Source organism: Sus scrofa, chromosome 4 (genome assembly GCF_054392235.1).
Source record: "Sus scrofa isolate SSC_HxYL_T2T_F1_AM1 chromosome 4, Sscrofa_HxYL_maternal_Yorkshire_Landrace_v2.0, whole genome shotgun sequence".
NCBI classification, from domain to species: Eukaryota; Metazoa; Chordata; class Mammalia; order Artiodactyla; family Suidae; genus Sus; species Sus scrofa.
Window position 1 is genome coordinate 77,343,164 of NC_139386.1, and position 16,710 is coordinate 77,359,873.

A 16,710-nucleotide genomic window follows, 5' to 3' on the forward strand; every position below is an offset into this window, starting at 1 on the left:
AGGGAGTAACTGAGGCTCCATTCTTGGTCCAGGATAGGTAATGTTTGCATCTAGCAATAAAGAAATAACCACAAATTCCCATAAGGTGAAATGAATTAGATCCATTAGACCAGAGCCCCTGGTTTATAGGTCAGGTCAAAATTTCTTTTTGGGAAAAAACAATTTCTTTTTTGGGACCTGAACCCATTAGATGGCAGAGAGTCACCGCCTTCATCCTTTTCACCAAGGAAACTTTTATTGTGCTTGGTTTCCATTGATGCATGCCCAGATTTGTCACAAAGACAAGAATTTGGTCCTTCCTTTGTCTGTGTAGCTGGTGGTGGCAATGAAAGGTAATTTTGCTGGAACTGTGCTTGCACTGAGGCTCTCTTGGGCGCTGGCGAGCAATGCAAGCGCTGGGTGTCGGGGCTGGAGAAAGTGTGTGGTGGGCTGCTTGTCTTTGAGGTTCCTCCCTCCACTTCTTGAATATCCCACTTCCTCTCTTGTAGCTTGGGTCGCAGAGAAGAAAGATCCGATAGACAAATTTTCAATATGGTGACCACTCCCCACGCATGTTACTCCTCCTAGGAGTACTGTGATGTTAAAGCAGGTTCACAAGGACCTTAATCAAAAAGTCATTAATTTCCAGCGTGCCCTTCACTGCCTTTTCCATGTGTAATGTACATGTTTATGGAGACAGAAGGTATTTATTTTGGTTGGAAGAGGATAAGGAATGCTAGAAGAAAGCATAGAAGAATATATATGCTTAGTAATGCAGTGGTTTTTATTTGGCCCAAGAATTGCTGATTAATCTGACAATTTGTTATTGTAAACAGCCATTTGGTTGGTGGACGAGTCACTCCTTTTTCATGTATCATTTCATTCACCCCATCCATCCCCCTACTATTATAGGAGCAGAATTTAGAAGCTATTAGTGATTTGATGGCTATTAAAAATCATTGACTATTTTCTTGCATTGTTAAAAAATTTTCATGGTTCGTTTCAGCAAATTTCTGCTTGATTATCCTGGAAATGTTTGTATAGCTCATTATTTTCTTTTCGAACTGGGGAAAAAATGTGCTACAATTCCTAATCACTGGCGGAAGCTGTAGGGTTTTAGAAGTGATAAGATAAATGTATCTGGTCCTCTCTGTATACTTCAGTGCCTCCTGTTCTTTTTAGAATTCAAATTTCTTTTTAGATACAAATATTTACTCATAAATGGCAAAGAAAGATTGAAGAGACTGTATTCAAATAAATAGGAGCTTTCTAGTGTAATTTCATGGTACATATCTTTTAAATCATTTTACATGCTTTTATTAAGAAGAAGGTTTTACTTTATCCTTTTGGTAATAGTATACATTAGAATCTATGGGGAACATTATGATTTTTGTCTTTAATTTTGTTTAGATGAGTAAACTCAAAAAAGATAATTTCTTTGGGTCTTTTAGGAGAATTATCAACTACATATTATACAGAAAAAGCTCCATATTTATTTTTTTCATTTTGTTACCTACGTTTTATTGACTTTATTTGCTTTTCAGGGCCACACTCATGGCATATGGAAGTTCCCAGGCTAGGGGTAGAATTGGAAGAACAGCTGCCAGCTTATAACCACAGCCACAGCAACATGGGATCCAAGCTGAGTCTTTCACCTACACCACAGCTCACAGCAACACGGGATCCCTGACCCCACTGAGCAAGGCCAGGGATCAAACCTGCATCCTCATGGATACTAGCTGGATTCGTTTCCCCTGCGCCATGACAGGAACTCCTATTGACTTTATTTCAATGTACCAGGAGCTTCCCTTTGGGTGCATCAAGCGACGAGGGTTCTTCATTGATGTGGGAACATAGTTGAGTGGAACCAATAAGAATGTGCTTTGTAGATTTGTTGAATTGACCCAGCACAGTTCAGAAGCTAAAACCCAGGTAAAGCTAATAAGTATGACACGAGAAGACCAAGACTCTGGTCGGAGGGTCTTTGTTTCTTAGGCTGTCTCTGAAAAAGTCTGTTAATTTCTCAAGTTCCATCAACTGTTGCTCTGAGGTTTTGATTTCTTTGATTTGTTCTCTCCCAACACCAAGAGCGTTCACTCTAAGAAGTTCCGTTACCACGCTGACATTCTGCTGTTTCCACCACCTTTAGAAAGGACATTCACGCCACTACCAGGCCCCCGCCTCTGACATAACAACTTGATTCTGCCTTGAGTTGATATTAAAGACCAGCATCCACGGGGACCCGAACTCGCAGCACTGCAAAAATGGGTCAGGTCAAGCAAATCAATAATTAATTAGCAAAAGAAGTGCTCTGTTGAAATGGATGGGAAATTCATAGAAAATTCTTCCCAGAAAAATTTCCATTTTTTTAAAACCATAGGTAAAAAGCTGTTCTCTGTTTAGAAAAAGTCTGTAAGCGCTGATCAAATGTCAGTCCTTGAGGGATTAAGGTCTTATCTTGTAGCTCCATAAAGGGATTAAGAAGAGTATAGGATGAGATTTCTGGAGAAAGCATATACTATTCCCTTGGTGAGAAAATGAAAGGACTAAATGTTGATATATTAACTTTTTATCTCATGGAACTCAACCAATTCACAGAATTTTCACACCTTGATCCCCAGGATTCATGCACTGATCCATCCAAGAAGTGTACTGTGAGTGCCTGCCACACACTTAGCATTGGGATGACTGTTGGAGATAAAAGGTACATGAAAAAAATCTCAGAAGTTTATAGCCTTGAGGGAAGATGAGACTTCACATAAATAACTATGGAGATGAAAAGGGGCATGAAAATTACTGTGACATCCTGATGGACTAATTCCAGCCTGGGGAGAGTAAGGAAGAGCTTCACAAAAGAGGTGATACTGATGGGAGCTGCGTCTTGAAGAATGGGCAAGGGCGGGTCACAGGTGGAGAAGAAAAGAAGAAAGGCAGGCCAAGAGGCAAAGTGAACAGCTTGCTCGAAGACCTTTAGAAGCATGGGTGGGAGGTACTTTCTCAAAATGCAGATTCCTCACACAGATATATTTGGAATCAGACTCTCTGTGGGTAGGGCTTGATAATTCACATTGGGGCAAGCATTCAAGTGTATTCTTATGTATGCTGCAATGTGACAACCGATGGCAAGAAGGAGAGACAAGAGTTTCTGGAATTTCCCTTGAAAAAAAGCCAGTCTTACAATGGAATGTAGAGATTTGGTAGGAACTTCAGGAAGTGGATGAGTGGTATGGCACTGCCATATTTGTAAAAATTTTTAGGGGTCTGGTGGTCAGGACAGCACCTCAAAAGCAATGTACCTTGCCCTATCTTTCACAAAGAAAGACTCGCAGTGTGTGTTTGGCCTCTTTGGGTTGTAGAAGCAGCAGATTCCACAGCTGGGAATACTGCTCTAGTTCCAACACGAAGTGGACCAAAAGCTACTGAGCAGCTCTGAATGCGACCGAGTGGGAAAGGTCCCTGCAGCTGGTGTTGGAGGTGTCAGCAGTGGGAACAGAAGCTGTGTGGAACACATGGCAAGCCCCAGCCAGAGAATCACAAAGCTGGCCCCCAGCGTTCTGGAGTCAAGCTGTTTAAGAGCAGCACAGAATTTCATGCGTTTTGGAAAGCATCTCCTGGTGTGTTATTGGGCTCTGTTACACCCAGTAGCCGTTCAGCTGGGTCTGTCCATCATAAGCAGGGCAGACCTGGTAAATCATAAAGGCTGGTCCAGCAACCATCCTGTATGAGACGAACAGTTGGTCCAGGATTGAGCCCTAGCAGCATTACTGAGCCCAAGCAGACGGCATGAACAGTGGTCCAGATGCCAACGCACTGTAACTTGTTCTGACCCCCTGGTGGCTCATATCCCTGGCTGTATAGGGGACCCCATGAGAGGAAGAAAAAGCCCACACCTACTTGTAGAGGGTGAGCTTGTTAGGTGGGTGCAAACTGCGAATGGATGGCCACTCTGCTGCACGCTCCCTGCAAGGTGGCCTTGGTAGGATGTGGTCAGAGAAAAGCCTCCCAATGGGCAATGCACCTGGTCATCCACTTTATGATGAAAGAGAAGTGGCCCAGAGTCAGAAAATCATGAGAACCATGGGAAATAGTGAATGGCTTGGCCAGCTGGTCAGGCATCTAGAAGGAAAAAGGTTGGAAGATCGTAGATGCATATGGATGGACAGTGTGATGACCTTTGTGTCACATGTTAACAGGGGAGAGGGTATCCTCTTCCTAAAGAACAGAGCACACAGAATGCCCCAGCCTCATTATTAATCACCCAGCTGCCGACTGAATGCAGTGGCTGTGGTGGTGTAAAGACGCAACCTGCCAAGACTCATGTAGCTACTGCTGCCATAGGACATCTGGACAGCCGGCTCAGAGAAGACATCTGAGAGCTTCCATCTTCTCCAGAGACCTGCCCTGGTGCACTTCTGCTCGTTGGCTTCGGTGTCCTCCAAAGGAACTCACTCTTTGAACAGCTTCTAGAAAAATCTGAGAGATTGTTCACTTTGGAAATATTACCATCTTACTTAGAACTCTTAAAACTTTTCACCTGCTGAGCTGCCCAACTGGACAGATCCAGTTTTAGGCCTAGTAGAAATATGAGCTGACTTAACATTCTTTGAGTTGTCTTTAGATAGTTAATAAATGAACATTTGTTGAAGAAATAAGTTTTTTTTAATTTTTTATTACTCAAATGAATTTATCACATCTGTAGTTATATAATGATCATAACAATCTGATTTCACAGGATTGCCATCCCACAGCTCAAGCACATCCCCCCACCCCCCAAACTGTCTCCTCCAGAGACCATAAGTTTTTCAATGTCTGTGAGTCAGTATCTGTTCTGCAAAGAAGTTCCGTCTGTCCTTTTTTCAGATTCCACATGTCAGTGGAAGCATTTGATGTTGGTGTCTCATTGTATGGCTGACTTCACTTAGCATGATAGTTTCTAGGTCCATCCATGTTGTAAAAAATGCTGGTATTTCGTTCTTTTTGATGGCTGAGTAGTGAGTTTTAAGAGCACTAAAGCAGCATCACAGAAATCTCATGCTAGGAAAGGTGGAGGGCTCATGCAAAGGCCATGAGTAAGAGGTTGATCTTCTTTAAAACTCTGCTTCCCTCATCTTTTAAATCAAGTGTATCTCTATTACTGTAGTAAAAACTCAAAAGCATTAATACTACTTTCCACCAATTCGGAGTATCTCATAATAATGGGCTAAAATCTCATAGCATGTACTTTAAAAGATCAATTGTACCTGAGAGAAAACATGAAAGTGATCTTTCACAGAAGCCATTGGTCATATAAAACACCAGTTCCATGGTGAGAAAACATAAGAAATCAAGATGGCGAATATAGGAGTTCCCGTTGTGGCACAGCGGAAACGAATCTGACCAGGAACCATGAGGTTGCGGGTTTGACCCCTGGCCTTGCTCAGTGGGTTAAGGATCTGGCATTGCTGTGAGCTGTGGTGTAGGTCACAGACACAGCTCAGATCTGGCGTTGCTGTGGCTGTGGTGTAGGCTGGCAGCTGTAGCTTTGATTAGACCCCTAGCCTGGGAACCTCCATATGCCACAGGTGCAGCCCTAAAAATAATAAAAAAAAAAAAAGACGGCAAATATATAAAAGCCTGGCTTTTGAGAAATCCACTCTTGGCAGCAGAGCAATTTCAACTGGGAAAAGTAATCTTTGAACCAGTTAAGGGATTGTCTGGAATTTTGGCATCCATATGAAGGATGCTTATTTGGGATAAACCTGTTTTGGGGTTTCAAGATTTGTAAAACTTTGCCCTACCTTGCATTTTGAACTTTACCAAAGCGATGGGCAAGAAAACTCTCTGTTCGATTGTTCTAGAAGAACAGCATCTCACAGTGACCTCTGTGGATGTGATGTCCCTTGAGCACAGGACAAAAGCTTCCCCGGTTTTCAGGGCTAGAAAATGATCCCTTGTAATCCTGTCAGTTTATGGCAGGGGAGGCGTCTACATTCCTTCACCCCAGGCAACTAGACAGAAGAGCGGACTCTCTGAACGCCTGATAAATAATCCAATGGCAAATGGAACATGAAAGACAACAGGCGTTGCTTCAGGCATTTTCCAAAGACTAACTGTGCCTTTGGGATTCCTCTTTTAGAGATTTCGGAAGCAAAATAATCAGTTTCTCATATTGAATTGATGGAGCAAAGGCATATTAAGAATTTACATTTCTGCTTTAGGGAAGGCCCAACTTTGCATTTCCTGGGGTTCCAATACCCTTCTGAAAATCCTGTATACCCACCTCGCCAGTTCTGCCTTTCAGCCCGCTCTCAGCGCTCTCACTGTGCTGCTTGCTGTGCCCTACATTCCCCCTGTGTCCAGCTGCTTCCAAGTTTTGCTCTGTTGGAGATCCTCCAGTCACCCTGGCTTGCTTGTATCCCATACATTCTTGAATGTCTAGTTCAAACATCACTGCCTTGACGCTTTCTCTGATGGCCATGACTGGGAGCAGTCTCTCCTTGCTAAGATCACTCATGGCACGCGGAATTCATCACATCAGTTGTGTTTGCAAAATCTCTTTAGTCCAAGCGTGTCTCCTTCTCCCGTCACAAGCTTACGCCAGGACTGCCTCCCTTTTCCTCCCCTTCCCTCCCCCTCCCTGCTATGCACACAGCTTATGCAGACCTTGACTTTTTGGATGTCGACACTTAACACAGACCCTCCCCACTGAGGGCTTCATTGTTCTGTTCCCCACCCCACCCGATCCTTCAGCAAGACTGTAAACTTCAGGAAGGGTGGTTGTTCTAGAAGTATCTTGAGAGCCATTGTATCCAGTGTTCAAATCATTTGAGGAGCATATGACTCACAGAGGGCACTGAGCACATACATATCTGTGGTTGCTTTATCCCTCTGCACTTCCTTTTGTAGTGCGTTAAAATTAATACTATTTCTAAATGCATTAATTAATAAAGCTTTCCAATCTGTCAAGTGCTTTTGGAAATGAAATAATATCATTGTTGTCTAAGCCTCGCTCAGTTCCTCTAAAGCACAATCCAGGCACTGTTATTAATGACTTAAGAAATGCTTTGGAAGATTACCAGACTGTTGAGAGTGAACTTCTGTAGGCACTTGGCCCTCTCTTAAATCAGCAAAAGCCACAATGTTGGATTAAAAAGGAAGGTACACAAATGAACCCTGGGTACATTTCCACTGTTGTAACTTTTCCTTTAACCAAAGGACCTTTGGAAGCAAATTGTAATCCAATGTGTCTTCCTATAACTTCTCCATGTGTAAAAATCAGGAACTGTAGCAAACTGGAAACTATCACATGTTAAACAAAATACATTAGAAAAAAGCACCATGTATACCTTTGGTTTTCTAATTTTGTAATTGGTAATAAAACTGTCAGGATTTGGTACAAGAGTTGGCAAAATGCTGTAGTCTAAACACTGCGACATCAACCAACTAGCTGTTCTGCAGAGGAAAAGGGAACTTGGGAAAACTTCACCTGAATGGCATGAATGTGGGGAGTTTCTTCTGGGCCACAGTGAAACTCTATTACCCAAGCTTAGAAATTGTTTGCATAAAATAACACTAAATCTTAGAACTTCTCAGATGTTCAAACCCAAGATTAAACAGCAATATACATGACACGACCTGCCCTTTTCTAAAATAAGCCTTTTCATGGAAATAAAATAGGTGATTTTTTTTTTTCTGAGTTAAAATTTGGTTCATTTTAATTTAGAGCTGTTGTTTGTTCACCATCTCCCAGCTACACAGTATCCTTGGAATAGTCTTGGAAACCAAAGATCTAGACTTTTTCACTCTAGTGAAAAGATACAAACGCAGAGGAGAGATTTTTGATGCCCAAGCCTATATTTTGAATTCTTCAGGGTGTGAACTTCGGTAGGCACTTGGCCTTGGACTCCTCTTTCCAATTTCTTCTTCTACTCCTTCTTGCTGTAGCTTGATGTAGGATCTCAGGTCCCAGACCAGGGATTGAACCCAAGCCACAGGAGTGAAAGCAATGAATCCTAACCACTGGACCACCAGGGAGCTCCCTCCAATTCCTTCTTTTTTTTTTTTTTTTTTTTTTTTTTTTTTTGTCTTTTTGCTATTTCTTGGGCCGCTCCCGCGGCATATGGAGGTTCCCAGGCTAGGGGTCGAATCGGAGCTGTAGCCACCGGCCTATGCCAGAGCCACAGCAACTCGGGATCCGAGCCGAGTCTGCAACCTACACCACAGCTCACGGCGACCCAGATTGTTAACCCACTGAGCAAGGCCAGGGACCGAACCCGCAACCTCATGGTTCCTAGTCGGATTCGTTAACCACTGCGCCACGACGGGAACTCCTCCAATTCCTTCTTAATCACTTACTTGGAATTACATTTGGGGAAAATTCACTCCATATAATTGCCGAGAACGAGAAAACACAGAATATTATGCCTGCTTCCTTCTTTCCTAAACAGTCTCCTCATTGGCTTGCACAGGCTTTTCTAATTTTGTATCTACGTCTTGGCCCATTTCTGCAAACATTCCCATTTTCAACTTTGGAGCCATGATAACTCTTTTGACTCTGATCTTTGAATAATTTTGTTTGTTTGGTTTTTGTCTTTTTTTTTGCTATTTCTTTGGGCTGCTCCCGAGGCATATGGAGGTTCCCAGGCTAGGGGTCTCATCGGAGCTGTAGCTGCCGGCCTACGCCAGAGCCACAGCCACTCGGAATCCGAGCTGCATCTACGACCTACACCACAGCTCATGGTAACACTAGATCTTTAACCCACTGAGCAAGGCCAGGGATCAAACCCGCAACCTCATGGTTTCTAGTCAGATTCATTAACCACTGTGCCACAACAGGAACTCCTAATTTTTTTTTACTCAATGAATTTTATTACATTTGTAGTTGTACAACAATCATCACAACCCAATTTTATAGCATTTCCATCCCAAACCCCCAGCCTTTCCCCAACCCCTCCAAACTGTCTTTTTTTTTAATTAAAATTTTTTTTATTACTCAATGAATTTATTACATTTATAGTTGTCACAGCATTTCCATCCCAAACCCTCAGTGCATTGCCCCACCACCCAAACTGTCTCCTTTGGAAACCATAAGTTTTTCAAAGTCTGTGAGTCAGTATCTGTTCTGCAAAGAAGTTCATTGTGTCCTTTTTTTTTAGATTCCACGTGTAAGTGATAGCACATAGAAGTTGGTATCTCACTATCTAGCTAACTTCGTTTAGCATGATAATTCCTAGGTCCATCCTTGTTGTTGCAAATGCCATTATTTCTTTCCTTTCAATGGCTGAGTAATATTCCATTGTGTATATGTACTACCTCTTCTTTATCCACTCCTTTTGTGGATGGACATTTAGGTTGCTTCCATGTCTTGGCTATTGTAAATAGTGCTGCCATGAACACTGGAGTACATGTATCTTTTTGAGTCATGGTTTTCTCTGGATAGATGCCCAGGAGTGGGATTGGTGGCTCAAATGGTAATTGTATTTTTAGTTGTATAAGGCATCTCCACACTGTTTTCCACAGTGGTTGCACCAATTCACATTCCCACAAACAGTGTAAGAGGGTTCCCTTTTCTTCACACCCTCTCCAGCATTTATTGTTTGTAGACTTTTTGATGATGGCCATTCTTGCTGGTATAAGGTGGTACCTCATAGCAGTTTTGATTTGCATTTCTCTAATATTAGTGATGTTGAACATCTTTTCATGTGTTTTTCGGCCATCCATATGTCTTCTTTGGAGAATTGTCTGTTTAGATCTTCTGCCCATTTTTGATTGTTTGTATTTTGGTATTGAGCTGTAGGAGGTGTTTATAAATTTTGGAGATTAATCCCTTGTCAGTTGCTTCATTTGCAAATATTTTCTCTCATTCTGTGGGTTGTCATTTTGTTTTGTTTAGGGTTTCCTTTGCTATGGAGAAACTTTTAAGTTTAATTAGGTCTCATTTGTTTATTTTTGTTTTTATGGTCATTACTCTAGGAGGTGGATCTGAGAAGATGCTGCTGTGGTTTATGTCAGAGAGTGTTTGACCTATGTTTTCCTCAAAGAGTTTTATAGTATCTGGTCTTATATTTAGGTCTTTAATCCATTTTGAGTTTATTTTTGTGTACGATATGAGGGAGTATTCTAATTTCATTGATTTACACGCCCCTGTCAACTAAGTGTTCTGAAGTCATTCTTTTACATGTAGCTGTCCAGTTTTCCCAGAACCACTTATTGAAGGGACTATCTTTTCTCCATTGTATATTCTTTCCTCCTTTGTCATAGATTAGTTGACTGTAGTTGAGTGGGTTTAATTCTGGGCTTTCTATCCTGTTCCACTGATCTATATTCCTGTCTGATCTTTAAATAATTTTGTGCATATTAAAAATGATCGATTAGGAGTTCCCATTGTGGCTCAGTGGTTAACGAATCCGACTAGGAACCATGAGGTTGCGGGTTCGATCTCTGGCCTTGCTCAGTGGGTTAAGGATCCGGTGTTGCCATGAGCTGTGGTGTAGGTTGCAGATACAGCTCAGAACCTGAGCTCTAGTATAGTCCAGTAGACAGCTCCGATTAGACCCCTAGCCTGGGAACCTCCACAGGTGCATCTGTAGAAAAGACCAAAAAAAAAAAAAAAAAGTGCTCGGCTACATTACAACTTGGGAGATATCTTTCTTGCTATAGTTATTGAATAGCAGTTAAGTGTGGGTTCTGGAGTCAAACGCCATAGGTTAAAGACCTGATCCCACTGTTTGCTGTCTGTGTGACCTGTGGCAAGTTACAGAACTTCTCCAAGCTTCTAGTCATGGAACTAATAATTGAATCTATCTCTTAGGGTCGTTACGAGCATAAATGAGATAATGTTTGTAAACAGCTTAGCAGTGTCTGCTAGACAGTGAGTGCTCAACAAATCAGCTATTGTTTTTATGTGGGTTACCATTACTGAGCAGTCTTCTAATTGTTAAAATTCTCTGAGGACTATCACCTTATTTGGCCTTCATTATAATCATAACTGGGTCATCCTAAGTTATCTCTGCCAAAGAGGTGCTTCAGGCCTCACCTTACAGAGTACTGATATTAATTCATTTCTTTTTAATTTATCAAGGGACTGCCATCAGTTACTAATTTAGCTGAGCCCAGCGTCTCCCAGTGTGTCCTTGAGCAAAGATGTAGGAGATCAAGTATGTGGGGAGGAAAAAAAAATGCAAACTGCTTAGCCTTCCAGCTGTTCATCTTTTTATTTTTCAGAATGACCCTTAGCAGCAAGAAGGAGGCAGGAAAAGGTTCTAAGCTGGAACTTCATTTAGTGTGTTCTGGACACAAAACTTTCACTACCAGCCCTGTCAAGCCCCAAATACATGAAATACCATCTGTAAGGTATTCCGGACATGAGGTCAAAGGCAATCGAGCACTAATCTGAGCTTGTTCAAAAGTGGCTCCTGCAGGCTGGCTTTAGAAGGATATGCCTGATGTGACATTTCAGTTTTGGGAGGCAGGAACGGGGAGGTTAATGGTGGCCCCTCTGGAGCAGGAAGAGAAAAGTCTTTCCAGACTCCTTTCTCCATCTCTCTCTCTCTCTTTTTAAAGTATAGTTAATTTACAGTGTTTCTCCCATTTCTGTTGTACAGCAAAGTGACCCAGTCACACATAGTTCCCTGTGCTGTACAGTAGGACTCCATGGCCCATCCACTCCAAATGCAATAGTTTGCATCTATGAACCCCAAACTCCCCGTCCATTCCACTCCCTCCCCTTCTTCTTGGCAATCACAAGCCTGTTCTCCACGTCTGTGAGTCTGTTTCTGTTCTGTAGATAGGATCATTTATGCCATACTTAAGATTCCACATATAAGTGATATCATGCGGTATTTGTCTTTCTCTTTCTGACCTACTTCATTTAGTTTGAGAGTCTTTAATTGCATCCATGTTGCTGCAAATGGCATTACATTGAAGTGGCCGTAGCTGAGGCCATAGGAGCAGTGGTTCCACTAACAGAGGGGACAACTGCAATGCAATCCAGGAACATGACACTCAGCTCAGGAGACAGAGACACCACTGCAGGATCCAGGTCCTGCTTGCTGAAATTGCAAAAAAGGTGTGTGTGTGGGGGGCTACTTTCATTTTATTTGGGGTGGAAATTGTTCCTCTGCCTTGTTTTTCTCAGTTTTGACTTGTTGACTTTTACTACAGTTAAGACTCATCAAGGGGTAAAATCTATAGACTCTGAAAAGATATTCATTACAGAAAGAATAAATTGTCTTTTTCTCCATCGTTATTCAGAAAAAAGTTACACTCAATGTGCTCACATTAAAACAAATTTTTATAGTTGAAATCATAATTCCGATACTAAAGAGTTGTTTTACTTTGGTCCCTTAATATTTCCGGATGTCTGTTTCCTCAGGTAAAAAAAAATGAAGAGTTGGGAAGAGAGGAGTTTATATATCTTGTCAGAGTCTAAAAACTTTATGGTTCTTCCAGAGTTTAATTTATAAAGAAATATATACCCCACCCCAGTCAGTCCTGGATAATGTGCTATTTTTCACAAACATTGCTGATATAGCATCTATTTTCAGTTTCCAATGAAATAGAGAACAATGTGACCCATTTAAAAGACAGCTCATGAGAGAATATTACCCACCAATTATCAGTCCTTCTAGTTAATTTCTTTGATAAGGACAATATGATAGAAACATTTCTTTGCTGCAAAACTAATAGCAGTCTATAGTTGATAATATTATACATGCATGCTGTAGAGCTCTGAAAAATGATTTCCTATTTGTTGCCAATTCAGTTTGCCTGAGTTGAGAAAAAGGAGAAAATTCACTTTTGTGTTCATCTGTCCTGAATGACTGAGCAGTTAAAAAGATATATGGCTTTTCCAGATCATTAGAAGCTATAGCTGTTAATTTCAATGTGGATTGCTTGTGTGTTTACGATCCAGAAATGATTGCTATTAAGATCATAAGACCTTCCTTTTTCAGTTTTAAGAAAATATTCTTCTGTGCACATACCTGCTTTCTTAGGATGAATTGAAGGACGTTTACTAAGAAAGGAAGGAGAATAACTGGATAATGGACAGCAGCATTATTTTAATGAATAACTCAGCTCAAGGAAGTAGTTTCTTAGATTTCATCTGTCTAACAACAATCTGGCTAATGTCTATCCATTGGTGAGAGTTAACAGAGATTGTAAAAATCTGTCTCCTTAGAGAGGGACAAGGCTTGGAGATATTGGACAAAAGTGGTCCATGGTTCCTCATCTTTATATTCAATTTTAGTAACAAAGTTCCTATTTCTGATTAGGAGTCCATATTTTTAGTGATATGTTAACTAAATGAATAATTAAAAAACATCGCAAGGTGAAGGTTCATTAGCCAACAGACATTCTGCACACAGAGATGCTGAAGAAATGCTTTTGAAACACAAAAACCAAGGAGTTCTTATTGTGGCTCAGTGGGTTAAGAATCCTGGCCTCGGTTTGAACCCTGGCCTCGCTCAGGGTTAAGGATCAGGCGTTGCTGCAAGCTGCTGTGTAGGTTTCAGATGTGGCTAGGATCTGGTGTTGCTGTGGCTGTGATGTAGGCTGGTGGCTGTGGCTCTGATTTGACCCTTAGCCTTGGAACTTCTATATGCCACAGGTGTGGCCCTAAAAAGACAAACAAACTAACAAACAAAACCAAAAGCCAACCCATCACTATCAACATACTTCTTTTAATCCTTTCCTGTCTGGGAACACAACACACACACACACACACACACACACACACACACACACACACACCCCTTGAGCTGTTGATGGTGGGGAAGGGGATGACCCTTCAGTGACAGCGGTGGCAGTGCTGAGCAGGGCAGGGAGCATCACGTGTGAGGCTCCCTCATCTCTGAAGGCAGCTGTAGGACCAGATACCCAGGAGAGGGGAGGGGCCACATGAGGTGCAGACCAGGGAGCACCCTCAGCAGGCTGCTCAAGGATGATGCTCTGATGCCAGCTCACTTTAACACAGTGATACAGAGAAGAGAGAGTGGAGAGTGAGCGATGGGAGAAGAGGACAGAAGTGAGACAGAGGGTGAAGGAGAATGGATGAGAGAGCATGGATGTGGCCTCAGAGAAGGGTGACCAGGCATCCTGGTTTGCCTGTTGTTCCCATAAAATTAGAAACAGTGCCCCTTCACTCTAGAAGTGTCAAATATGGATGACAAATTATTGCCCTAGATGCATGCCCCAAATGCCAGCAGCGTAATGGATGATAGGTCACCAGTCCCGGGACTGCAAAGGGTCAAGTGGTGCCTGCAGGGAAGGAAAACTGCCGAGGATTCACAGATGACTCGGGCAAAAAGGAAGAGGATGTCATTGCATTCTTCTTGTATATTTCTATGATCTGGCTGATGGGCTTCTTGCAGCTTAACTGTGTAAAGAGGTGCTTCTGTATCAAAAATTATAATTTTAAGGTAAGTCTTTTGATAAGACTTTTCCGTCATAGAACCTCTCCCACGTCTCTACCTTTTGCTGCAAAGACACCCCAGTGGTACACATGCCCTGTGTAATCCCCGCCCCTCCAGTGCGTGCTGGATCTGGGGACATGGGTGATGGAGTGTCTCTTCGAGGTTAAGTTATAAAAAGACCCTCTCTCTCCCAAACTGGCAGCCATGTACTGAGCTGCCCTGTGGAAAGGCCTGCATGCAAAGGAACTGGTGTCTCCAGCCAATAGGGTACCAGAGGCTGAGGCTGCCATGGGAGGGAGCGAGGAAGAAGACCCTTCCCCAGTGGAGTCTCAAGATGAGAGTAGCCCCCACCCACATCTTAACTGCAACCTTGTGAGGGACAGAGGCTGGCAAGAAGTCAAGCCCAGCGTCTTGACCCATGGAAACCATGAGATGATGTTTTTTAAGCCCCCACATTTGGGAATGATTTATTATGCAGCAATAGATAACTCGGATGAGTGCATTTTTGTCCCCTTACAGGGTTCGTGGATTAGCTGCTCTGACCTACTGACCATACTTGACTAAAGCAAATCCTACAACTGGCTGTCATCCAACAGCATTAATAAGATGCCTGCTGCTTAATAGGAGGGTGGGATTCAAGAGTTTATGAGGGAAGTAGTCACATGGAGGGGACATATATGCAGGGTGGGGGCCACCCCTGTGAATTTGCCTGCCACAGACCTTGCCTTATGCCCAAAATCTCTTTCAGTTCCCGTTGTTCCTGTGGAGGCTCCATCTAGACCTTCATATGCAGCCTCTTCCACCTCTTTTTTTTTGGCTGCCCTGAGGCCCATGGAGTTTCCAGGCCACAGATCAGATCTGAGCACCAGTCGCAACCTATGCTGCACTTGTGGCAATACAGGATCCTTAACCCACTGCGCCAGGCAGGGGATGGAACTTGCATCCTTGGCACTGCAGAGACACCACCAATCATGTTGCCACCACAGTGGGGGCTCCCCCTTCCACCTCTCATGGAGCTGCTCATCAGCAATGGGGCCCCCATCCAAGTTCTCCTCCAGCAACCCCAAACCTTCTTGTCCCTTTCATCTGGGGCCAAGGCCATGGCCAGGGACGTGGACCTCTTGCTCTTACAGTGTTTGAAGAAAGACACCTCTCTTTCCTGCTGCTGACTAGTCAAACTTTTGGCTGACTTGTTCCACATTTAACTTTGCTGCTGTGAGAGCACAGCTGATTTCAGGGGTAAGTGAGGCCCCCATTTCTCTGTGATATCCAGTTTCATTCACTCTTGAGAGGCAACAAAACCTAGTGGTTCAGAGCTTGGCTCTGGATCTCAACTTCCTGGTTTCAGGTTTTGGTCTCATGCTTACCAGCTGTACAACGCTGGGCCATTTGCTTCACCTCTCTGTGCACCCATGTACTCAAGCAAACATCGGCTATTAATAGCTGTGACTGGGCACCAGTGACCATGTAGCTCTTATTTCTAAAGACTAGAAAGGGTCAACTGTTTTCGAGTACTAAACAGTCAGGAACACAGGAAGGGCAGTCCTGCAGGGTGCTGCTCGGGCATGAACAAGTTACCTTGTGCTCCTGGCTCCCAGGGAACGCTCTATGAACCTCAGCTATTAGCGTCCCGGTATCGTCTGGCACAGATATAAAGCAATCATTCTTAAATCAAACTGCTTTCTTGAGCTGGAACTACTTTCTCCAATTTACATTTCTGGAATCTGCCATGAATGGTAAAATAACCCCCTGAGGTTGACTGGATTCTTAGAGAGTAGGTCATGACTCGGATTCTGCAAAAGAAATAAGACCTCCTTCCGCAAAGCCTCTGGAAGTCATTTGTATTCCAAGAGTGGGGGTAAGTCCTGAATTACTTCAAAAAAAGAGAAATTGCCTACTTAATAGGGGAAATGAGAGCCACTGCAGAATCGTTTATGGAACTTTTGAGGAACTGCAGTTTGTAAAATAAATGAGGCATGGAGAGGAAGACAGTTCTGTTAGTCAAAGGAGAATGTGATTGCAGTGTCACTGTTCCTTATCCAGGAGATGAGTCTGGACCCACTGATGATGCACAGATCTTCACAAAAACCTCACGTCATACGTGCTAGTCACAGCAGCAGTTTTCAGTGGACTAAGCAGTATGTATGTATAGAATGCTTCACTTCAAAGGCCTGAAAATGGATTGCATTTTGAATTTAAAACCCAGACAGGGATTATACACACACGTACAATACACATAAACACACACACATCACAACTTTCACAAGAGGCTTGTGTATCTGCTCCCGGACTTCTCTCTTCCTTCCTGCTTCCCTGGACCTGGCCCCAAGCTCCTGAC

The 16,710-nt window shown here is 42.8% G+C and overlaps 2 long non-coding RNA genes across 4 annotated transcripts in view; one reads left to right on the top strand and one right to left on the bottom strand.

Moving 5' to 3' along the window:
- LOC146403879 (uncharacterized) overlaps positions 1–4,628 on the top strand; it is a 59,021-nt gene extending 54,393 nt beyond the window's left edge. Inside the window, exon 5 of the long non-coding RNA XR_014843777.1 lies at positions 1,719–4,628. This is a non-coding gene — a long non-coding RNA (uncharacterized LOC146403879). The remainder of the gene's footprint in view (positions 1–1,718) is intronic.
- LOC146403880 (uncharacterized) overlaps positions 1–16,710 on the bottom strand; it is a 77,437-nt gene that overhangs the window by 42,035 nt on the left and 18,692 nt on the right. The window contains exon 3 of one of the 3 annotated variants that reach the window (XR_014843775.1): positions 4,633–7,257. The exons of 1 other annotated variant lie outside the window; for it this stretch is intronic. This is a non-coding gene — a long non-coding RNA (uncharacterized LOC146403880). Of the gene's footprint in view, positions 1–4,632; positions 7,258–8,803; positions 11,935–16,710 lie in introns of those variants that run through there. One more of the 3 variants, XR_014843774.1, reaches the window with a different exon arrangement.